This window comes from Cherax quadricarinatus, unplaced genomic scaffold (assembly GCF_038502225.1).
Source record: "Cherax quadricarinatus isolate ZL_2023a unplaced genomic scaffold, ASM3850222v1 Contig150, whole genome shotgun sequence".
Classification (NCBI taxonomy): domain Eukaryota; kingdom Metazoa; phylum Arthropoda; class Malacostraca; order Decapoda; family Parastacidae; genus Cherax; species Cherax quadricarinatus.
Genome location: NW_027195176.1, coordinates 153,949 through 176,197, shown reverse-complemented (window position 1 = coordinate 176,197; position 22,249 = coordinate 153,949). Strand labels below are relative to the sequence as shown.

At 43.7% G+C, this 22,249-nt stretch overlaps 1 protein-coding gene across 1 annotated transcript in view; it reads left to right on the top strand.

The window, feature by feature from the left end:
* The first annotated feature begins 18,094 nt into the window (after nt 1-18,094).
* LOC128698466 (cytochrome P450 2L1-like) overlaps nt 18,095-22,249 on the top strand; it is a 145,017-nt gene continuing 140,862 nt past the window's right edge. Inside the window, exon 1 of the mRNA XM_070080111.1 lies at nt 18,095-18,223. The gene's annotated coding sequence lies outside the window, so the exon portion shown is untranslated. The remainder of the gene's footprint in view (nt 18,224-22,249) is intronic.

Genomic DNA, 22,249 nt, shown 5'->3' with positions numbered 1-22,249 from the left:
GCAAAGTGAAGCCTTTATTAGTGTATCACTCTGAAACTCCCAGACCGTTCAGGCAAAAGAATATCCTCAAGGAGAATTTGTGTGTGCTGTGGAGGGCAAACAGTAAGGCATGGGTCACTAGGGACTTTTTCTATGACTGGTTACACCATGCATTTGCCCCCAATGTGAAAGATTACCTAACTGAAAAGAAATTAGAACTTAAGTGCCTCCTGGTGTTAGACAATGCCCCTGGTCATCCTACAGACGTGGCAGAGCGACTTTATGGGGACATGAAATTCATTAAGGTGAAGTTTTTGTCTCCTAATACCACTCCTCTCCTGCAGCCCATGGACCAGCAGGTTATTGCAAACTTCAAAAAACTGTACACAAAAGCTCTGTTTGAAAGGTGCTTTGTAGTGACCTCAGAAACTCAACTGACTCTAAGAGAGTTTTGGAGAGAGCACTTTAATATCCTCAATTGTGTAAACCTTATAGGTAAGGCTTGGGAGGGAGTGACTAAGAAGACCTTGAACTCTGCTTGGAAGAAACTGTGGCCAGAATGTGTAGACAAAAGGGATTTTGAAGGGTTTGAGGCTAACCCTGAGAGGATTATGCCAGTTGAGGAATCCATTGTGGCATTGGGAAAGTCCTTGGGGTTGGAGGTTAGTGAGGATGATGTGGAAGAGTTGGTGGAGGAGGACAATGAAGAACTAACCACTGATGAGCTGATAGATCAACTTCAACAGCAAGAGGCCAGACCTGAGGAAACTGGTTCGAAGGAGGGGAGAGAGAAATTGAAGAAATTGCCTACTACAAAGATTAAGGAAATCTGTGCAAAGTGGCTTGAAGTACAAACCTTCATGGATGAAAATCACCCTCACACAGCTATTGCAAGCCGTGCTGGTGACTATTACACTGACAATGTTGTGAAACACTTTAGGGAAGTCATAAAGGAACGAGAGGTACAGGCCACTATGGACAGATATGTTGTGCGAAAGAAGTCCAGTGACTCTGAAGCTGGTCCTAGTGGCATTAAAAGAAGAAGGGAAGTAACCCCAGAAAAGGACTCGACACCTCAAGTCTTAATGGAAGGGGATTCCCCTTCTAAACACTAACACTCCTCTCCCCTCCTCCCATCCCATCAGTCATCACCAGATCTTCAATAAAAGTAAGTGTCATGTAATTGTGCATGCCTTTTTCAGTTTGTGTGTATTAAAATTAACATTTCATGTGGTAAAATTTTTTTTTTCATACTTTTGGGTGTCTTGCATGGATTAATTTGATTTCCATTATTTCTTATGGGGAAAATTCATTCGCATACCGATCATTTCGCATAACAATGAGCCCTCTTGCACGGATTAAAGTCGCTATGCGGGGGTCCACTGTACATGTATAGGGTACAACAAGGTAATTTTCAAAGTACAAGGTCTGCCACTGCTGCTTCATGTTGTCTACCACTGCTGTTTCATGATGTCTGCCACTGCTGCTTCATGTTGTCTGCCACTGCTGTTTCATGTTGTCTGCCACTGCTGCTTCATGATGTCTGCCACTGCTACCTCATGATGTCTGCCACTGCTGCTTCATGATGTCTGCCACTGCTGCTTCATGTCTGCCACTGCTGCTTCATGTTGTCTGCCACTGCTGTTTCATGTTGTCTGCCACTGCTGCTTCATGATGTCTGCCACTGCTACCTCATGATGTCTGCCTCTGCTGGTTCATGATATCTGCCACTGCTGCTTCATGTCTGCCACTGCTGCTTCATGTTGTCTGCCACTGCTGTTTCATGTTGTCTGCCTCTGCTGCTTCATGATATCTGCCTCTGCTGCTTCATGTCTGCCACTGCTGCTTCATGTTGTCTGCCACTGCTGCTTCATGTTGTCTGCCACTGCTGCTTCATGTTGTCTGCCACTGCTGCTTCATGTTGTCTGCCACTTCTGCTTCATGTTGTCTGCCACTGCTGCTTCATGTTGTCTGCCACTGCTGTTTCATGTTGTCTGCCACTGCTACCTCATGATGTCTGCTTCCACTTCTGCTAGCGTGTTGAAGAGCTTTCCAATATGTGAAGGTTGAGGGGCAGTACCAATTGGACAGGTATTGAATGGTGACGTCATTTGTTTACTCTTGAATATCACTAAAAAATCGAACATTTCTACTACTTTAACCCTTTCAGGGTCTGTCCCATAGATCTACGGCTTCACGTTGAGTGTCCAGACCGTAGATCTATGCCAAAATTCTAGCGCTGTCAAATTTAGCGTGAAAGCGCTGATAGGCTTACATGTGAGAGAACGGGTCTGCATGGTGGGTGTGTGCCATAAACAAAAAATCTATGCACCCGCATAGCATTGTGGGAACGCCGGCTCAGTTACCCTTGTTCACCATGCCTCGTCATAAGTCAGCTCTCACTCCATGGGAAATTGGGACTCTCCTCTTCCTGTCTGATAGTTCTGACACTGATGGAAGTGGAAATGAAGACGAATTCTTTGGCTTTGATCAGTTAGTGACCGAAAGGAATGACCAGGATATCGATAATAGTGCAGAAAACCCTGACGATCCTCAACCTTCTACCTCTGGTGTGGGCACTCCTTAGTCACGGTCAGTTGTACCTCAACGCAAGAGAAAACTATTATTTTTGCGTGGCCAGGCCTCTGACTTCAGTAATGATGATAGTGACGTTGATTGTGATTTTATTGCTCTTGATGATCATTTGAGTAGTGATAGTGAGGAATCATATTCACCAGTGAAGTGTCAGTATGTACGCCGCCGCATGCACTTGGGTAGTGTACCCTATGCTGTGCCCAGGGGACGGAGTACATCCCGTGGCCCTACACCAGGTTTAGATAGTGATAGTGAGGATGATGTGGCTACACTTGGCATGGATAGACCACAGGCATCAGCAGATGGTGGTAGTGGTGATGGTAGTGGCACCGCCATGTGTGACTCACCAGCCCAGGCTGGGACCCACGCTGCTGACTCGTCAGTTCAAGGATAAAGCGGAGCATCAGCCACCAGCCCCCCACAACCACAACCACCCGCACAACCAGCCTATGATGTCCAGTATCCACCAGCAAACCGTATCTGAGATTGGCAGCAAAATATCAATTTTGTTCCCAAGCCCCACCACTTTGATGACTCTCAAAGTGGAATTCTACCTACGTGTCCCCTTGGAACCACGGCAATGAACTGGAATTCTTTGAATTATTCTTTGACCAGCCATTGATGGAAACTATTGTCAGGGAAAGTAATAAGTATTTTGAGTACACCATGGCAAATACGATCATATCACCACAGTCAAGACTACACCGGTGGAAAGAGACGACTGTTGCAGAAGTGTATTTGCTTTTTGCAACAATAATGCTTATGCCTCATGTCTATAAGCATAATATAAAAGTATACTGGTCCACAGATCGGCTAATTTCTACCCCGGTCTTCAGTGAAATCATCCCAGTGAACAGGTTATGTATGTTGCACTTCTCTGACAAAACCAGGCCTGACAGAAGTGACAGGTTATACAAGATTAGAAATGTTTTTATGTATCTCAAACAAAAGTTCAGCATATACAGTGGAACCTCAAAAATCGAACTGCTCCCAACACGACCAATTATGTAAGCGTATTTTTGTAAGTGCTTTTATAAGTGTATTTTTGAGGGTCTGAAATGGACTAATCTAATTTACATTATTCCTGATGGAAATAAATTCATTCGGTAAAGGCACTTGAACAGCCTTCTGGACCGAAGAAAGTTTGATATTTGAGGTTCCACTGTACTTTTATCCATTCAAGATTCTTGTAATTGACGAGTCTTTGATTTTGTTCAAAGGTAGGCTGTCATTCAAGCAGTATATACCGAGCAAGAGGAAACGCTTTGGTATAAAACTGTTTGTACTCTGTGACTGTGACAGTGGCCTGGTGTTGGATATTGTTGTATACACGGGAAGTAAAACATTGAAAGATACCAAGATGTTATTGGGTATCTCGGGTGACGTAGTGAGAAACATGATGGCACCTTATCTTGGTAAGGGGCATACATTGTATACCGATAACTGGTACACAAGCCCATTACTCAGTGATTTCTTGAGAGTGAACAAGACAGATGTGTGTGGCACAGTGCATTCTAATCATAAACATATGCCCATGCTCAACACAGGTGCTCATGGTGATGACGTGCAGGTGTTTACTGCCAATGACATCATGGCATTACGGTGGCATGACAAACAAAATGTCGCATTGTTGACAACCATTCACCGTAATGAAATGCAAGACAGTGGCAAAGTTGATCGAGTGACTAATGAACGTATTCAAAAACCAGTGACAGTAATTGATTATACACAAAACATGCATTTGGTTGACAAATGTGACATGCAGATTGGTTTTGTTGATTGTGTTCGTAAGAGTTACAAGTGGTACATGAAACTTTTCTTCCATCTCATGGACATTTCAATGCTCAATGCATATAATATGTACCAAATAAAGACTGGCAACAGACCACCGTATGGTGAATTTTGTTTGTCTGTTGTCAGACAACTCATAATGCGCATATGTGGAATTCGTCGATGTTGCCGCCACCACATCATTTTGGACAAACTTCTTGGCACTGTATCTCGGTAAGTACTGATCAGAATTTTTTTATTTGTCTTATTACCTTCACAAAAATATGCTCTTTAATTCTGTAAGAAAAAATAATTTTTTTTTTTTTTTTCAAAATTTCTTGGACACTGGAGCACCACTTCAGATTTTGGCCTTGGACCCTGAAGGGGTTAAGCTCAGTTTCAAGGCACTTTTTGTCATGAAGCCAATCAATTCATATCTGTTTCTGTAATATATCTTCCATTCTATCAAATGAGACAAAAAAAAAAAAAAGCTAGAATACAACCATAAAAATCGTAAGAAAATGTACAGCTAAGGGGAGGCTAATGGCTGAGAAGTGTACTCTGTTATTTATTGTCCAATTTCTTTCATTTTTGGTGTACATTAAGAAGCATCTTTCCATAATACATTGCCCAAGTTTCAATAAGATAGTCCAACAATGAACTGAGATCCAATTCCCTAGATCAAGAGCAAGAGCCCTTCACCAGTGTCAAGAAACCTCCCTTGAGGCCTGCTCACATCTGGAAATTTCACTCACGTATGCAAGCAAAAAAATCGACCGAGCGATTGCTTATATCTGGAAAAGCTCACATGTGGATGCGTTCATAAGTGGAGGTTCCACTGTACTTCTATGGTAGACCTTTGCACTAGCTAGCCTACTAGGTATTTAAGTGTACCAGGAGGGAAAATTTGATATATGTCACTGAAACTATAATATATAAAAGTATATTAAACACTGAAAACTAAGTACTTTTATAGTGGTGGTTTACACTAGCTAGCTAGGAGAGTTGTAAAATGTGCCTGGAGGTCAGAGGGACACTCAAATTTATATATAATCTAAAAAAGTAGATAAAAGTACATATATTAGATTTTTTTTTTTTTTTTTGCAAATTCAAGAAGTATACAGTACTTGTGTGCACTGGTCACAGTACACACAACAGAAATCCAAATATTTTTGCAGTATGCTTTCTGTAAACTACTACCATCATGAAAATCTATGTAGTCTGCAGCAAGAATAACAGACGTAATTATGCTTGGAATGCGTGCAATCTCTGTGGTAAATGGTTCCATGGGTTGTGCATGGACTCTAATCACTCAACGGCTATTGATATAAAATCAGGAAAATGTTTTTCATCTGCACAAGTTAGAGGCAGTTGTGAGAGAAAATTACATCTATACTAAAAGACAAGAACACCACCAAAAAAAATATCCTTAGAAAACATGGGAGTGGGTCAAATGGAGCTCTAACTTCTGGTGCTGGTGCTATCTTGGAGGACAGTGCACCAGAGGATGCTGATGCTGTCCTGGAGGACATTGCACCAGAAGGAGATAGTGGCCCTGTTGAAGAAACAGGTAAAGACAGTGTTATACAATTTTCAGAGGTACAAAGTAGTATTGACACATTACCAGTAAAACTGGTGGAAGCACTGTAGTTAGTACAGAAAAGAATGCATCAGTAGTGAATACAGCTACAAAAAGAATGACTCACGAAATCGTAATGACATGATTGCAAACAAACCATACCATGGGCGGGATTGAACCCGCAGTCAGAGAGTCTCAAAACTCCAGACCGTCGCATTAGCCACTGGACCAGCTAGCCACAATAAGATTCGTCCAACTAGGTATATTTCTACACCATAGGAAGGTTAGCATAGGCACCACTGTGACCACAAATGCAAGTTTTTACAGATGAATCTCCAGCTAGCGTGGCCGTGACGAACTCTAGCTCAAGTCCCCTCACTGCCATCAACATGACTCATGAAATCGTAATGACACGATTGCAAACAAACCATACCACAAACCATAGCTAGAGTTTGTCACAGCCACGCTAGCTGGAGATTCGTCTGTAAAAACTTGCATTTGTGGTCACAGTGGTGCCTATGCTAACCTTCCTATGGTGTAGAAATATACCTAGTTGGACGAATCTTATTGTGGCTAGCTGGTCCAGTGGCAAATGCGACGGTCTGGAGTTTTGAGACTCTCTGACCGCGGGTTCAACCCCGCCCGTGGTATGGTTTACAAAAAGAATCCTGACAAACAAAATCCAATCTATGCAAATTCTATGAATTGGGTGTCTGCAGGCATGTAATATCTGGAAAAATGGGTGGGAAGTGCATTTTTGACCATCCTAAAAAATGCTACACCCACATGGCAACAGAAGAATGCAACTCTTCTTGTAACTTATTTCACCCTGAAATGTATCACTTGTCAGTCCATGAAAGACAATGCTACAACATATATTGCCAAGCACACCATCTAAAAGGGACAAGAAGATACAGATCACCCAGACCATGGGAAACAAAAGAGGGGAGCCAAAACCACTCCAGAGATGAAGGTTTTTAGTGCCAGGAAGAAAAGAAGACTGGCAACAAATGACGGAAATCTTACACCAACAGAAAAACACTTTTAGAGTGGAGGGGCAGTCATTGGCCTCCACTCCAGAACAACAGATACTAATGCCAGCAAACAAAGCCCCCCTACATTCCATCAATATAACGACATTTATCTTTGCAAACATACAGAGTCTAAAGCAGTCAACATACGTACAACAAAATACCTTTCATCAAGGGACTGATCGTGGAGTCAAACATATTGTTTGTGGCTTGAGAGACAGGACAGCAAAGTGCACACACATGCACATGTGAATAAGAGGGCTATAAAACCACACCCTACCCTAGCAGTTACCTCTATTTTCCCCCTCCTCCCCCCTTCCTCCTCCTCCTACACCCTATCATTCTCTCTCTCCCCCTCTCCCTCTCTGTCTCTCTGTCTCTCTCTCTGTCTCTGCCTGTCTGTCTGTCTGTCTGTTTGTCTGTCTCTCTCTCTCTGTCTCTCTGTCTCTCTGTCTCTCTCTCTCTGTCTCTCTGTCTCTCTGTCTCTCTCTCTCTCTCTCTGTCTCTCTCTCTGACTCTCTCTCTCTCTGTCTCTCTCTCTCTCTCTCTCTCTCTCTCTCTCTCTCTCTCTGTCTCTCTGTCTCTGTCTCTCTCTCTGTCTCTCTCTCTCTGTCTCTGTCTCTCTCTCTCTCTCTCTCTCTCTCTCTCTCTCTCTCTCTCTCTCTCTCTCTCTCTCTCTCTCTCTCTCTCTCTCTGTGTGTGTATCTCTGTGTCTCTCTGTGTCTCTCTGTCTCTCTCTGTCTCTCTCTGTCTCTCTCTGTCTCTGTCTCTGTCTCTCTCTGTCTCTGTCTCTGTCTCTGTCTCTGTCTCTCTCTCTCTCTCTCTCTCTCTCTCTCTCTCTCTCTCTCTCTCTCACTCTCTCTCTCACTCTCTCTCTCTCTCTCTCCTCTCACTCTCTCTCTCTCTCTCTCCTCTCTCTCTCTCTCTCTCTCTCTCTCTCTCTCTCTCCCCTCTTTTTTTTTTTTTTTTTTTTTACACGGGGTTTGACAAGGTTAAGGATCCCTAGCTTTATTGACAAGCTATTTACAGGTTAAGGATTCCTGACTTTATTGACGAGCTAAGAGCTGTTACCTACATCATCTCATTTGAAAGCATTTTCATTGTTATGAAACATACAAGTAGGGAAGAGGATGAAATTGGAGCCATCTGTGGGCCAGCATTTTCATCTGATCATCTGACTTTATCTCGTTGACATCATAATGCTGTACGAATGTGTTCCATACTCGAGACATCCTGGGAATAAATGATCTTAGATGAAGTGATGTTCTGGAGAAGGGTACAGCCAGAGGGAAGTTGCTGCTTTCTGCCTGTCTTGTGGTATAGAAGCTTGCTTCATGCTCTCCTCGAAGTGGATCCAAGTGTGGTACTTTGACAATATTAGCCTTGTACATAACAGTAAGTTCACCCACATCCCTCCTGTGTTGAAGGCTCTGCTGAAATGACAGATCTATCCAGGATTTGTCCTGGCGAGAGATGAGACATCATGCTCTGTTATCTACTCTGTCAAGCAGTCACAGATGAGAAGGGGGGCAGGCGAACCAAGAAAGTGGAGCATACTCAAGGTGTGAGTGTACTTGTGCCTCATACAAAATCTTGCAACCCCTGCTGTCAAGCAGATGCAAGATATGGCGAAGTGCTGTAAGCACTTGTTTGCAAGATTTACAATGTGGTTTTTCATGGTCAGTTTGGAGTCAGATTTCACCCCAAGAATATTGCTAAGAGGCCCTGGTGCCACACCCGGTCAAAAGCACCAGCAATGTCCAGTGCTTCCACACAGCTAACTTTGGATTCATATAGTGACTGGTGCCACTTAATGGAGAGGTTTAACAACAGATAAGCAGCAGAGTAACCTTTCCTGAAGCCATATTGACGATCACAAAGTAGTGAGTGGCAGTCAAAAAACTCGGTCATTTGTCTTGAGATTATTGTCTCAAGGAGCTGGCCAGTGATTGACATGACAGGAGTGACACTGGTCTGTAGTTGCTGATTTCTGCTCTGCTCTTCTTTTTGTGAACAGGGACTACATTTGCCTCTTTTCACAGAGAAGGCCATTTACACTGTACTAGGCAGTGCTGAAAGATGTGAGTTAGAGGTGTTGCTAGCTGGTCTGCAAATTTTCTCAGCAATCTTGGACTCGGCTTGTCTGGGCCCACAGCCTTTTCTTGGTCAAGCAATTTAAGAAGGAAATGCACCTCTTCCTGCCTTATTGTCACCACTGACAATTTTGACACAGTTCTTGAAGTTAGCCAAGGAGTGTCCCTTGCTGGATCAGGAACTTGCATTTTGGTAGCAAAGTGTTTGGCAAAGAGGTCCGGTTCCTCTTGACTAGTAGAGGTGGTCCCATCCTGTAGATTTAGAGGTGGAATGAGTTCATCAGGCATATAATCATGCCTGTCCTTGACCAGGGACCACCAGGTTTTGGAGCCTACCCTACCTGATGCTAGCTTTCTTTTTGTATCCACCCATTTTGCAATGGCCCACTTTTGAATGTCACCCATATGCCTACAGGCTTGCCAGTGCAAGTTCCTCTTATAGGTGGTAGGATGTCTCTTATACCTTCACCATGCTTTGTACTTAGCAGTAGCAACCTCTCTACAACGAAAACCATACCAAGGCTGATCTGTAGGGTTCGTCACATGTTGCCGGTGAGGAATGTGTTCATGTTGTAGATTAACGATGTGTCCAATGAAGGCTTTCACTTGGTTGTCAACATTCCCTTGGAGAAGAGCATTCCAATCGGTGGTGGCGAGCTCAGAGCAAAGGGCTGGCCAATTACCTCTTTCCCATAGCCAGGTTGTGCGTGTGGACTCCTCACCTCGTTCTTTTGGGATCTTAAGTGTCGTAAAAACAGCCTTGTGGTCAGATGATCCAGTGTAGCCGAGGGGTTGACAAGTGATTATACCTTCTGCCAGATCACTCACTACTGGGTCAAGGGAGGAGCCAGAAATGTGAGTAGGGAAATCAACAAAGTTTCTCATGTCGAATAGTGCATGAAGGTCATCAAAGTCCCTCTGTGTAAGGTGTTGGTTGAAGTCACCAACAATTATGATATTTTGACAGTTGTGTTGTAGCAGAAGGGAGTCCATATTTTCCATTAGGAAGTTGATGAGGTTTGCATGTTGCCACTGAGGTCTGTACATTGCACATGCTAGTACAGTAGTACTAGCGTTTATGCTGAGCTTGAAGAACATCATTTCAAGATGAGTAAGGGTGGCAACATCAATGTGCTGGGCATGAACACTTTTAGAGAAGCACACAGCAACACCACCTCCTTGCCCTTGCCTGTCTCTTCTCATCTATGAGGTGCAGCCAGCAATTCTTGCAAAATTTTCTGGAGTCCTGTCGTCCAAAAATGTTTCAACAACAGCTATCATGTCGGGACGTCGAGTGTTCACAAAACTATGTGTGAGCTCTCCAACATTAATAATGAAACCTCTAATGTTGGCCGACAGGATGGTGATAGACTGGCTCCTCATGATGTGTTCAGCTTGAGGTGGTGGGTGTGTAAGGCATGTAAGGTGCCTGCCTTTGAGAGAGGTAAGGTACTTAGGCAGCTGCAGGGATGTAGGTCTGTGTCTTGTATAAGGCACAGTACCACCTGCTGGGCTGAGATAGGAGTAGCAGAGATCCTGTTGGTTTGTTCCTAGAACAGGTCTCTAAACAGGTGGTCCTGTCTGTCAGGTTCCTTTTTCTTCCGACACTGGTCCTCCTGATGTCCTTTCTTGTAGCAGTAATTGCACCTGGTGTCTCACAGGTAGTTGTTGGCGGTGTGCCACTTCCGGTGACAGCAAGAGCACTACCTAGGTGCCTGGGAGGGTAGACTATGATTTGTTGCACCTCCTGTGTTTTGCTGATTTGTCCTCAGGTTCTGCCGCTGGGACTGTGTCAGTGGAGGGTGAGACGGCTGTAGATGTCTTCCTCCTCTACTTCCTCTTCCACGTCCTCTACCCTGTCCTCTACCAGTTCTGATGGATGTGTCCCTGCTGTTAGTACTTTGGTGCTGTAGGTGATCAGGTGCAGTGATAATTCCCTGATTATTAACTGCACCAATCTCTGGTGGAGAAACTCCTGACTCAGTACTTGCCAATGAAGCAGTGCTGCCAGATGCTGGAATAATATCGGCAGGTGTGCTGATGGGTGTAGGATCAGAGATGGTATGTGCACTGTCTAGTGGACTGGCAGTGGCTGAAGCAGAGATGTCAGGTGTAGGAGAATTAACAGATCCAAGGCTTCCTTCGTTGCTGGGAAGAGGATTTGTTCCCTCTGTGGTGGTCAGAGGAATTGTGTTAGAATTCCCAAAGGTAGTGTTTTGAACTCTGTCAATCTGTGGGGCCTTAGCATTGACAGAATTCCACCAGTTATTTACCCCTGAGTTAAGCTCAGTGTGGGATTTCCAGTCTTTGTCAATAGTGTCACCCTCAGCTGAGCAGCTTACGTCACTTGATGTTGGCTTGCACTGGCCTTCTACAATAGCTTGAAGGTCATCTAATGATTTGAGGAACTCATGAAGTGCTTCCCTGTGATGGATTATCTTAGCTGCAACTTTACAACACAGCTCAAGAGGGCAGTCTTGATCTTTGGACAGGAGTCCCTGAGGTAGTACTTCTGAACCTTCCTCCTGTAGCTCCAGGCTTGTATCCACATATACCACAGGATTATGGATATCCTTCAATTTTCTGAAATTTTCAACCTGGCTGCAACAAAATTCTTCTTCTGGAATGCAATCTGTGTGCCAGTAGTTGGAACAAGTAGGTTCCTTATATCTAAGAAGAATTTTGTCCCTTGTGGTATACCCACAAACACTGCAGTAACTACTGGGACAATAGCTAGATAGTAGATATTCTTGCTATTTTGCGATGTGAATTCATCCCAGAGGAGGCGTTGTAGGTTTGCAATGAAGTTCGCAGGAGAGAGAGTGGGTGGTGGTATCGTTGGTGTGTTTATAACGGGGTGGGTAGTGAGGGAGGGTGAGGGCAGGCAGTGGGCTGGCAAGCTGGAAGTGTTGCCTTCTCACTATCACTTAATAAACACTGTTTATGCTATCCACTTTTTCACTAAAGGAAGATGTTACACAAATTATTATGTTGCATTGTACCAGTCACGTTGTTATAAAGCACCATATGCTAGTAATAGCACAAAAGACATATTAGATGCTCACTGTGAAGGCAATAGTGACGTCACTCCTAGGCCTGCCGCTGTCCCCTCGCTCACACCATATCGTTCACCATACCACACTTGAATATCACTGATATTGCTTATATTCACTTCAGTGGAGGAGTTGGCTTACTTGTACTAATGTGTTGTAGGTAGTACTATGTCACTGAACAGTTTTTGTCCTAACCAACTCTCATAGTTAAGTAATATTAAGAAAGTTTGTGGAGCACACTGTGACACGTCTTCTCTCTCTCTCTCTCTCTCTTTCTCTTTCTCTCTCTCTCTGTCTCCCTCTTCCTCTCTCTCCCTCTTCCTCTCTCTCCCTCTTCCTCCTCCTGTTCCTCTCTCCCTCTTCCCCCCCTCTCTCTCTTCCTCTCTCTCTTCCTTTCTCTCTCTCTTCCTTTCTCTCTCTCTTCCTTTCTCTCTCTCTTCCTTTCTCTCTTTCTCTCTTCCTCTATCTCTTTTTTTTTTTTTTTTTTTTTTTTTTTTTTTTTTTTTTTTTACACAGGGTTTGACAAGGTTAAGGATCCCTAGCTTTATTGACAGCTATTTACAGGTTAAGGATTCCTAACTTTATTGGCAAGCTAAGAGCTGTTACCTACATCAGCTCATTTGAAAGCATTTTTTTTTGTTATGAGACATACAAGTAGGGAACAGGATGAAGTTGGAGCCATCTGTGGGCCAGCATTTTCATTTGATCAACTGACGTTATCTCGTTGACATCATTATGCTGTACGAATGTGTTCCATACTCGAGTCATCCTGGGTATGTATGATCTCAGATGGAGTGATGTTCTGGAGAAGGGGTACAGCCAGAGTGAAGTTGCTGCTTTCTGCCCGTCTTGTGGCATAAAAGCTTGTTTCACGCTGTCCTCGAAGTGGATCCAAGTGTGGTATTTTGACAATATTGGCCTTGTACATAACAGTAAGGCCACCCACATCCCTCCTATGTTGAAGGCTCTGCTGAAATGACAGATCTATCCAGGATGGGTCCAGGCGAGAGATGAGACGTCTTGCTCTTTTCTCTACTCTGTCAAGCAGTCGCAGATGAGAGGGGGGGCAGGCAAACCAAGAAAGTGGAGCATACTCAAGGTGTGAGCGTACTTGTGCCTCGTACAGGATCTTGCAACCCCTACTGTCAAGCAGATGCGAGATACAGCGAAGTGCTGTAAGCTTCCTGGCTGCCTTGTTTGCAAGATTTACAACATGGTTCTTCATGGTTAGTTTGGAGTCAAATTTCACCCCAAGGATATCAACTTCTTCTCCAGGTGCCAACATCATCCCATTCATCCTTACTACTGCACCAGCATTACCATCATGGTGCCTAGAGACGATCATCATTTGCGTTTTCTCAGGTGCAAATGTTGCTTGCCATCTATTTCCCCAAGCTGATATAGCTCTCAGCTGGTGATTGATGTAGCTTAGAGCACCTGGCATTTCTTCTCTTGGATAAGTGAATGTCAGTGTACAGTCGTCTGCATATGCATGTGATTCTGGGATGAGATGAAGAAGGTCGTTGAAGTAGACATTCCATAACAGTGGACCCAGCACACTTCCTTGTGGACTGCTTGCCCCAATAGGATGCCTTGCTGATTCCGTTCCATTGAGGACTACACTTAGAGATCTACCATGAAGGTAATCACTGAGGAGACATAGCGTAGAGCCTGCAATTCCCAGTGCTTGAAGTTTTGCTAAGAGGCCCTGGTGCCACACCCGGTCGAGTGCCAGTGTCTGCTACCACACAGCTGACTTTGGATTCATCCAGTGACTGTGCCACTTAGTGGAGAGGTTTAACAATAGATCAGCAGCAGAGTAACCTTTCCTGAAGCCATATTGACAATCACAAAGTAGTGAGTGGTAGTCTCTGTCATTTGTCTTGAGATTATTGTCTCAAGGATCTTACAACACTGGTCTGTAGTTGCTGATTTCTGCTCTGCTCTTCTTTTTGTGAACAGGGACTACATTTGCCTCTTTCCATGGAGAGGGCCATTTACACTGTACTAGGCAGTGCTGAAAGATGCGAGTTAGAGGTGCTGCTAGCTGGTCTGCACATCTTCTCAACAATCTTGCTCAACTTGTCTGGGCTTTTCTTGGTCAAGTGATTTAAGAAGGAAATGCACCTCCTCCTGCCTTATTGTCACCATTGACAGTTTTGACACAGTTCTTGCAGCTAGCCAAGGAGGGTCCCTTGCTGGATCAGGAACTCTCTCTTCTTCTCTCTCTTCCTCTCTCTCTTCCTCTCTCTCTTCCTCTCTCTCTTCCTCTCTCTCTTCCTCTCTCTCTTCCTCTCTCTCTTCCTCTCTCTCTTCCTCTCTCTCTTCCTCTCTCTCTTCCTCTCTCTCTTCCTCTCTCTCTTCCTCTCTCTCTTCCTCTCTCTCTCTTCCTCTCTCTCTCTTCCTCTCTCTCTCTTCCTCTCTCTCTCTCTCTCTCTCTCTCTCTCTCTCTCTCTCTCTCTCTCTCTCTCTCTCTCTCTCTCTCTCTCTTCCTCTCTCTCTCCCTCTCCCTCTCCCTCTCTCTCTCTCGCTCCCTAATCTCTCCCTTCTGCTGTCTCCCTCCCTCCCACATCATATCCTTCTCCCCTGTCCTCCCTATATCTCTTAGCACCCCCTAAATCTCTCCCTGCCACTGTCTCCCCTCCCACCTCATATCCTTCTCTCCCCTACCCTTCCTCCCCCCCTTCCCCTCCCTACAACCCCCAGCTATCACAAACACCCACTCGAAAGCTCACAAGCTTGTTCTGGGGTTCAATGGGTTACCCAAGAAGCCTGAGAACCAGGGGTCTGGTGGAACCTGGGAGGCAGAGCTCAAAAGAAGGGAGGAAATCTGGGGAAGGAAACTAGAAGAGCTTGACAGCGAAATGAAGGAAAGGATAGCTGCAAAGAGCAGGAAGTGGGAGCAACAAGTCATAGAAGCAGAAGCTAAGATACAGTGCTTAGAAGAGGATCTGAGAAACCTGAAACAGCTTAAAGAGAAAAATGACGGTACAGACATAACATCAGGAACTTCTGCATCAAGCACAGTCAAGGGGCCTGGAGGGAGCATAGATGCTATACTGCATACAAGGGCCCTATCAGATCCACATGGGGCCAAGGCAAAGATGAGTACACTAGGAACAAATGAGGGGTCTGAAGACAATGAAGAGGCTATGACACATGCAGAGATTCTAACAAGCACCTGCAGGGGCCAGAAACAGCTGAGCAGGAAAGACAGTCCACTGAACATATGGGCCTCAGCCAGGGAAGGGCTTGAAGGAAGGAATGCTCCAATGGAAGGAACTAAAACACCTCAGAGGATACAATGGGAGACACATTGGGAGGAGGAAAGGGTGAGATCAGTTTTTGTCTACGGGCTCCAGGAAGTTGAAAGGGAACCTTATGATGAAAGGAAAGAGGAGGAGAAAAAAGTGATTGAAAGTATAATGAAAGCAATAGGTGAGGGCGACATGACCCAGGTGGCAAATTTTCGGAGAATTGGGCGGTTTGCAAGGGGACAGAAGCGACCTCTCAAAGTAATTTTCAAGGCAGAATCAACTCGAACCATGATTCTGCAGGAGAAAGCATAACTGAGACACAAACAAGATTACCAGTGTGTGTACCTCAATCGAGACAGAACACAAGAGGAAAGGTTGATACTGAAAGAGATAGTACAAAAACAAAAGGAGGAATGAGAGGAAATGACAAAGATGAGCAGAAGAACCCAGATGCAGGTGGAAGGGCAAACTGAGCAATCTAAGCCGACACACACTGATCCCTCTGTCCCCTACCCCAACACCACAAACCCCACCCATACAGCAACCTCCCTATGGGAACTCTGCCCCCACCTCCATTGCAACCCCCCTGTAGGGGGGTTTGTGAAGGTTTGGTACATGAACGCGGATGGAATAACGAATAAATATGAGGAGTGGCATGAAAGAATCAAAGAGAAATCCCCAGACATCATAGCAATCACAGAAACGAAACTCACTGAGACAATAACAGATGCAGTCTTCCCACCAGGATATCAGATCCTGAGGAAAGATAGAAGGAGCAGAGGGGGAGGAGGGGTTACACTGCTCATAAAAGACTGATGAAGATTTGAGGAAAGGGAAGGCATGGATGAGATTGGAGGAAGGGACTACATAGTAGGTACACTTCAGTCTGGGGAACATAAGGTAGTCATGGCAGTGATATATAATCCACCACAGAACTGCAGGAGGCCAAGGGAGGAATATGAAGAGAGCAACAGAGCAGTGGTGGGCACACTGGCCGAGGTGGCAAGAAGAGCTCATTCGAGCAGAGCCAAGTTACTGGTTATGGGCGATTTCAACCACAGGGAGATCGACTGGGAAAACCTGGAGCCACACAGGGGTCCTGAAACATGGAGAGCCAAGATGATGGATGTGTTACTGGAAAACCTTATGCATCAACATGTTAAGGACACTACCAGGGAGAGAGGGGAGGATGAACCAGCAAGACTGGACCTTGTGTTCACCCTGAGCAGTTCAGACATTGAGGACATCACATATGAGAGGCCCCTTGGAGTTAGTGATCACAAGGTTCTGTGTTTTGAATACATAGTAGAATTACAAGTAGAGAGGGTAACAGGAATTGGATGGGAAAAGCCAAACTATAAAAAGGGGGGCTACACAGGTATGAGGAATTTCCTGCAGGAGGTTCAGTGGGACAGAGAATTGGCAGGAAAGTCAGTAAATGAAATGATTGAATACGTAACAACAAAATGCAGGGAGGTGGAGGAAAGGTTTGTTCCCAAGGGCAATAGAAATAATAGGAATACCAAAGCGAGTCCTTGGTTTACCCGACGGTGTAGGGAGGCAAAAACTGAGTGCAACAGAGAATGGAAAAGATACCTTAGTAAGGAATCGTTCAAGACACTATACACTGTGTACGTCAGGCCCATATTGGAGTATGCAGCACCTGTGGGGAACCCACACTTGATCAAGCACGTCAAGAAATTAGAGAAAGTGCAAAGGTTTGTGACAAGGTTAGTTCCTGAGCTAAGGGGAATGGCCTATGAAGAAAGGTTGAGGGAAATCGGCCTGACGACACTGGAGGACAGGAGGGTTAGGGGAGACATGATAACATACAAAATACTGCGTGGACGTTCCAGGGAGGGGACACAGAAACAAGGGGTCATAATTGGAAGTTGAAGACCCAGATGAGTCAAAGGAATGTTAGGAAGTATTTCTTCAGTCATAGAATAGTCAGGAAGTGGAATAGCCTAGCAAGTGAGGTAGTGGAGGCAGGAACTATACATAGCTTTAAGATGAGGTATGGTAAAGCTCATGGAGCAGGGAGGGAGAGGACCTAGTAGCACTAAGTGAAGAGGCAGGGCCAGGAGCTGAGTCTCGACCCCTGCAACCACAATTAGGTGAGTACATAAGTACCACCAGAGATCCTGAAGAGTGAAACATCACAATAAAATATCACATTAATTGACTAAAATATTGTTACTAATTCTCCGTTTATTACTAATAAGTATTCAATAAAGACAACACTGGTTTAGAAGAATGCAGTAAATAATACATTTATTACTAATAAGTATTCAATAAAGACAACACTGATTTAGAAGAATGCAGTAAATAATACATTTATTACTAATAAGTATTCAATAAAGACAAATCTGGTTTAAAGGAATACTGTGAGTAATAAGTCAGAATAACAAGAGATGTTTCCTTATCAAATTTAAGATAAGTTGGCTAAAATAAGTGTTGAGTCATGGTGAAATGAAGTGCAACTGATTATCATTACCCTTGATGTTATGATTAATATTTATGTTGGAAATAAATGGTATAAAATACCGACACAATGGCAATATAAACACAAATGCAGTATAATGTGATCCTTTATTGACTACGTTTCGCCCACACAGTGGGCTTTTTCAAGTCACAAACAGTTCTGTTTGTGACTTGAGACTGTGTGGTACAGTAGTCATAGGATCACATTATACTGCATTTGTGTTTATATTGCCAATATTTATGTTAGTGGGCTATTGAGCCATGGTGAGAAGCAGTGTGTGTGAGAGGTGGTACAGTGATAGGATTGTTTAGTTACTGATTGACTTCTGTAGTGGGTGGTGTTGCTGCTCTCTCTCTCTCTCTCTCTCTCTCTCTCGCACATGTAAGTAGATCTGTTGTGCCTCCTGAAGGGGACACAATGTATATTATATATACTTTATATTGTTATTTGACTTATTATATTAGCTCATGTATGTAGGTCAGATGTAACATTTACACATCAAACTGTGCTCACTCATGTTGAGTTGTGACTCATTGTCTGCTCTCACAAACTGCTTTGCTAACTGCCGGCTCACTTGTATCATTCGTTGGTGTCATGTAGAACCCGATAACCCCCCCCCTCCCTTGGCAGTGTTGCTGGAGTAGCACCATATAGTCACATGATAACACCTCATGATAGCACCTCATCCCTGTTAACATGATAACACCTTACTCCTCTCTATATATCTGCTTCTTGTTTAAGAAGTATCTCTCTAGCTAGTTCTTCTTTGAGAAGCATCTCACTCTTGTCTCTCTGGCTGTTCTTGATTTAGACTCTGTTTTTGGTAGAGTATGTTATCGTTGGAGAGCCAAAACACACCTCTTGTAACTCTGTCCATAGAACATTGTTTAAATTTAGTGATTTAGTGATTTTTGACATTGTGCAAAGGTTGTGTCGTGGAGAGACACTACTGAACCCAGGTCTCAAGCTAAAGCTTCTGACCTATCTTGTTGTGTCATGTACGCACCACTGTAGTTGGGGATTTGGTTATGCTGAACTAAGATTCAGCATCGTGGGAGTTTTATGCCTTTTGTGGAGGATCTACTGATGGCCCCCAGTTAGGATTGTTATTTAGTCTCTTCGTTCCTGATGCTGTGCTGTTGCTTACTTCTGTTTGTATGTTATTGCTGTTTGGCAAGTGGTTCGTCTTATTGTTCAACAAAGCTGTTTGACTGCCTTGTTAGTTGTGAAGTTGTATTTGTGGACTTGTTGTCAGTTACTGTTTAAGTCTAAGTCAAGTCTTACTGAGACATAACAAGCACTTTGAGCACATACACAAATTCTCACATACACTTATGTATTTTTTTTTATTAACACATTGGCCGATTCCCACCAAGGCAGGGTGGCCCGAAAAAGAAAATCTTTCATCATTCACTCCATCACTGTCTTGCCAGAGAGGTGCTTTACACTACAGTTATAAAACTGCAACATTAACACCCCTCCTTCAGAGTGCAGACACTGTACTTCCCATCTCCAGGACTCAAGTCCGGCCTGCTGGTTTCCCTAAATTTCTTCAGAAATATTACTTCGCTCGCACTCCAACAGCACATCAAGTATTAAAAACCATTTGTCTCCATTCACTCCTATCAAATATGCTCACGCTTGCTGGAAGTCCAAGCCCCTTGCACACAAAACCTCCTTTGCCCCCTCCCTCCAACCTTTCCTAGGCCGACCCCTACCCAGCCTTCCATCCACTACAGATTTATACACTTTTGAAGTCATTCTGTTTTGTTCCATTCTCTCTGCATATTCAAACCACCTCAACAACCCCTCCTCAGCAATTCCACACCTCCTAACTTCCAAACTATGAATTCTCTGTATTATATTCACACCACACATTGCACTCAGACATGACATCTCCATTTCCTCCAGCCTTCTCCTTGTTGCAAAACTCATCACACATGCATCACACCCATATAAGAGTGTTGGTGTAACTATACTCTCATACATTCCCCTCCTTGCTTCCATGGACAAAGTTCTTTGTCTCCACAGACTCCTAAGTGCACCGCTCACCCTTTTCCCCTCATCAGTTCTTTGATTCACCTCATCTTTCATAGACTCGTCCGCTGACACGTCCACTTCCAAAGATCTGAATACATTCACCTCCTCCATACTCCCTCCCTCCAATCTGATATCCAATCTTTCATCACCTAATATTTTTGTTATCCTCATCACCTTACTCTTTCCTATATTCACTTTTAATTTTCTTCTTTTACTTACCCTACCAAATTCATCCATCAACCTCTGCAACTTCTCTTCAGAATCTCACAAAAGCACAGTGTCATCAGCAAGAAGCAACTGTGACAACTCCCACTTTGTGTTTGATTCTTTATCTTTTAACTCCACGCCTCTTGCCAAGACCCTCACATTCACTTCTCTTACAACTCCATTTATAAATGTATTGAACAACCACAGTGACATCACACATCCTTGTCTAAGGCCTACTTTTACTGGGAAATAATCTTCCTCTCTCCTACATACTCTAACCTGAGCCTCACTATCCTCGTAAAAACTCTTCTCTGCTTTCAGTAACCTACCTCCTATACCATACATTTACAACACCTGCCACATTGCCCCCCTATCCACCTTGTCATATGCCTTTTCCAAATCTTTAAATGCCACAAAAACATCTTTAGCCTTTTTTAAATGCTGTTCACCTATATGTTTCACTGTAAACACCTGGTCTACACACCCCCTACCTTTCCTAAAGCCTCCTTGTTCATCTGCTATCTTACTCTCTGCCTTACTCTTAATTCTTTCAATAATAACTACTGTACACTTTAAGAACATAAGAAAGGAGGAACACTACAGCAGGCCTCTTGGCCCATTCTAGGCAGGTCCTTCACAATCCATCCCGCTAATAGGATATTTGCCCAACCCAACTTTCAGCACTACCCAAGAAACAAGCTCTGATAACTCCATTCACTCATGTGCAAGTGTCCCATTCAGATCCAACCCCTGTCACTCATGTATTTATCCAACCTTAATTTTAAGCTACCCAAGGTCCTAGCTTCAATAACTGTGAGGGAAAAGTTCAATAGACAGGAGTAGCGAGGGAGTATATAGTAACAATAGTTTCATTGCCGGCTACTTGTTAAGGTAGGGTAAGTCAAGCTCCCGCTATTCCGGCCTTTTTTCACCCTCCCCAAAAGTGATAGTTTGATTTCCGGCTACTTGTTAACGTAGGGTCAGTCTAGCTCCCACTATCCCTTCCCCTCCCTCTTCCCCCCCCCCCCGAAAGGTGACGTGTGGGGCTCTGGTCAAACAGTAAATCACTCGACTCACAGCTCCCAACACTACTGTAAGTACATGCCTGCCTTGTATTCTAGTGGATTTATTGGTTAAAAGCTTCACTTTTGACCAATAATAAACTTAGTCCTTTCAGTCTTGCTCTAGGTTGACTGTTGTGATAATCACCACATCTTTTTAGGTATTGTACTTATCATAGAGAGTGATTTTTTAAGCAGTGGGTAACCTGTCTATCTTTCCAGCTTGGATGACAGAGAGGGTCATCTGCCAATCAACGAGCAGAAATGATGGAGAAGGACTAACGTCCAGAAACTTCCCCATTTTGGATTTAATTACCTGTGCACCTGTAGGAAATTGCAGGACGTAACCCCACATCATTGCAGCGGTAAAGAACCTGCTTTCCTGTCATCGGGATAGAATACTCAAGGCTCTGTCTACTGTAAAGAACTAGCCAGTGTGTCGTAACCAACACCTGCGACCCCCAGCCCCCATCATCAGCAACGGCTACGATTTCAACAACACAGTGTCACCAACACCAGACACCCCTATATATATTAGCGTTGAATTAAGTTATCATTTATATTTTTCATTTTTCATTTTCTTTAATGTAGGATTAATATTTCATATTTAAGTGTTTTATATTTTAAATTTCTATATAATAAAGTGTTTATGTTTGTTATTATTTCTTTTTCTATTCATTAATTTTCCTGAGGAGGAGCCAGCCTTAGTAATACTGTCTGAAGTTATTATATGGCTGAGTAAGCCTTCACAAGTGGCGACCTTGCCAGGATCAACTCTACTGAATCAAGATTCAACTCCATCTTGAATCTACCATTGGAACTTCAACGCCGCATACCACAGACAGTTACCACCAGCCATGAGTAATCATTCTCTATGGTAGGACTACAGTACATAAGAGACATGAACTACTTCAATGTGTGAGTAACTTTTCAGACATCTTTACTGATATTCCTTTAACCCTTTCAGGGTCCAAGGCCAAAATCTGAAGTCACGCACCAGTGTCCAAGAAATTTTGAAAAAAAAAAAATTATTTTTCTTACAGAATTAAAGAGCATATTTTTGTGAAGGTAATAAAACAAAAAAAATTAGAATCTGATC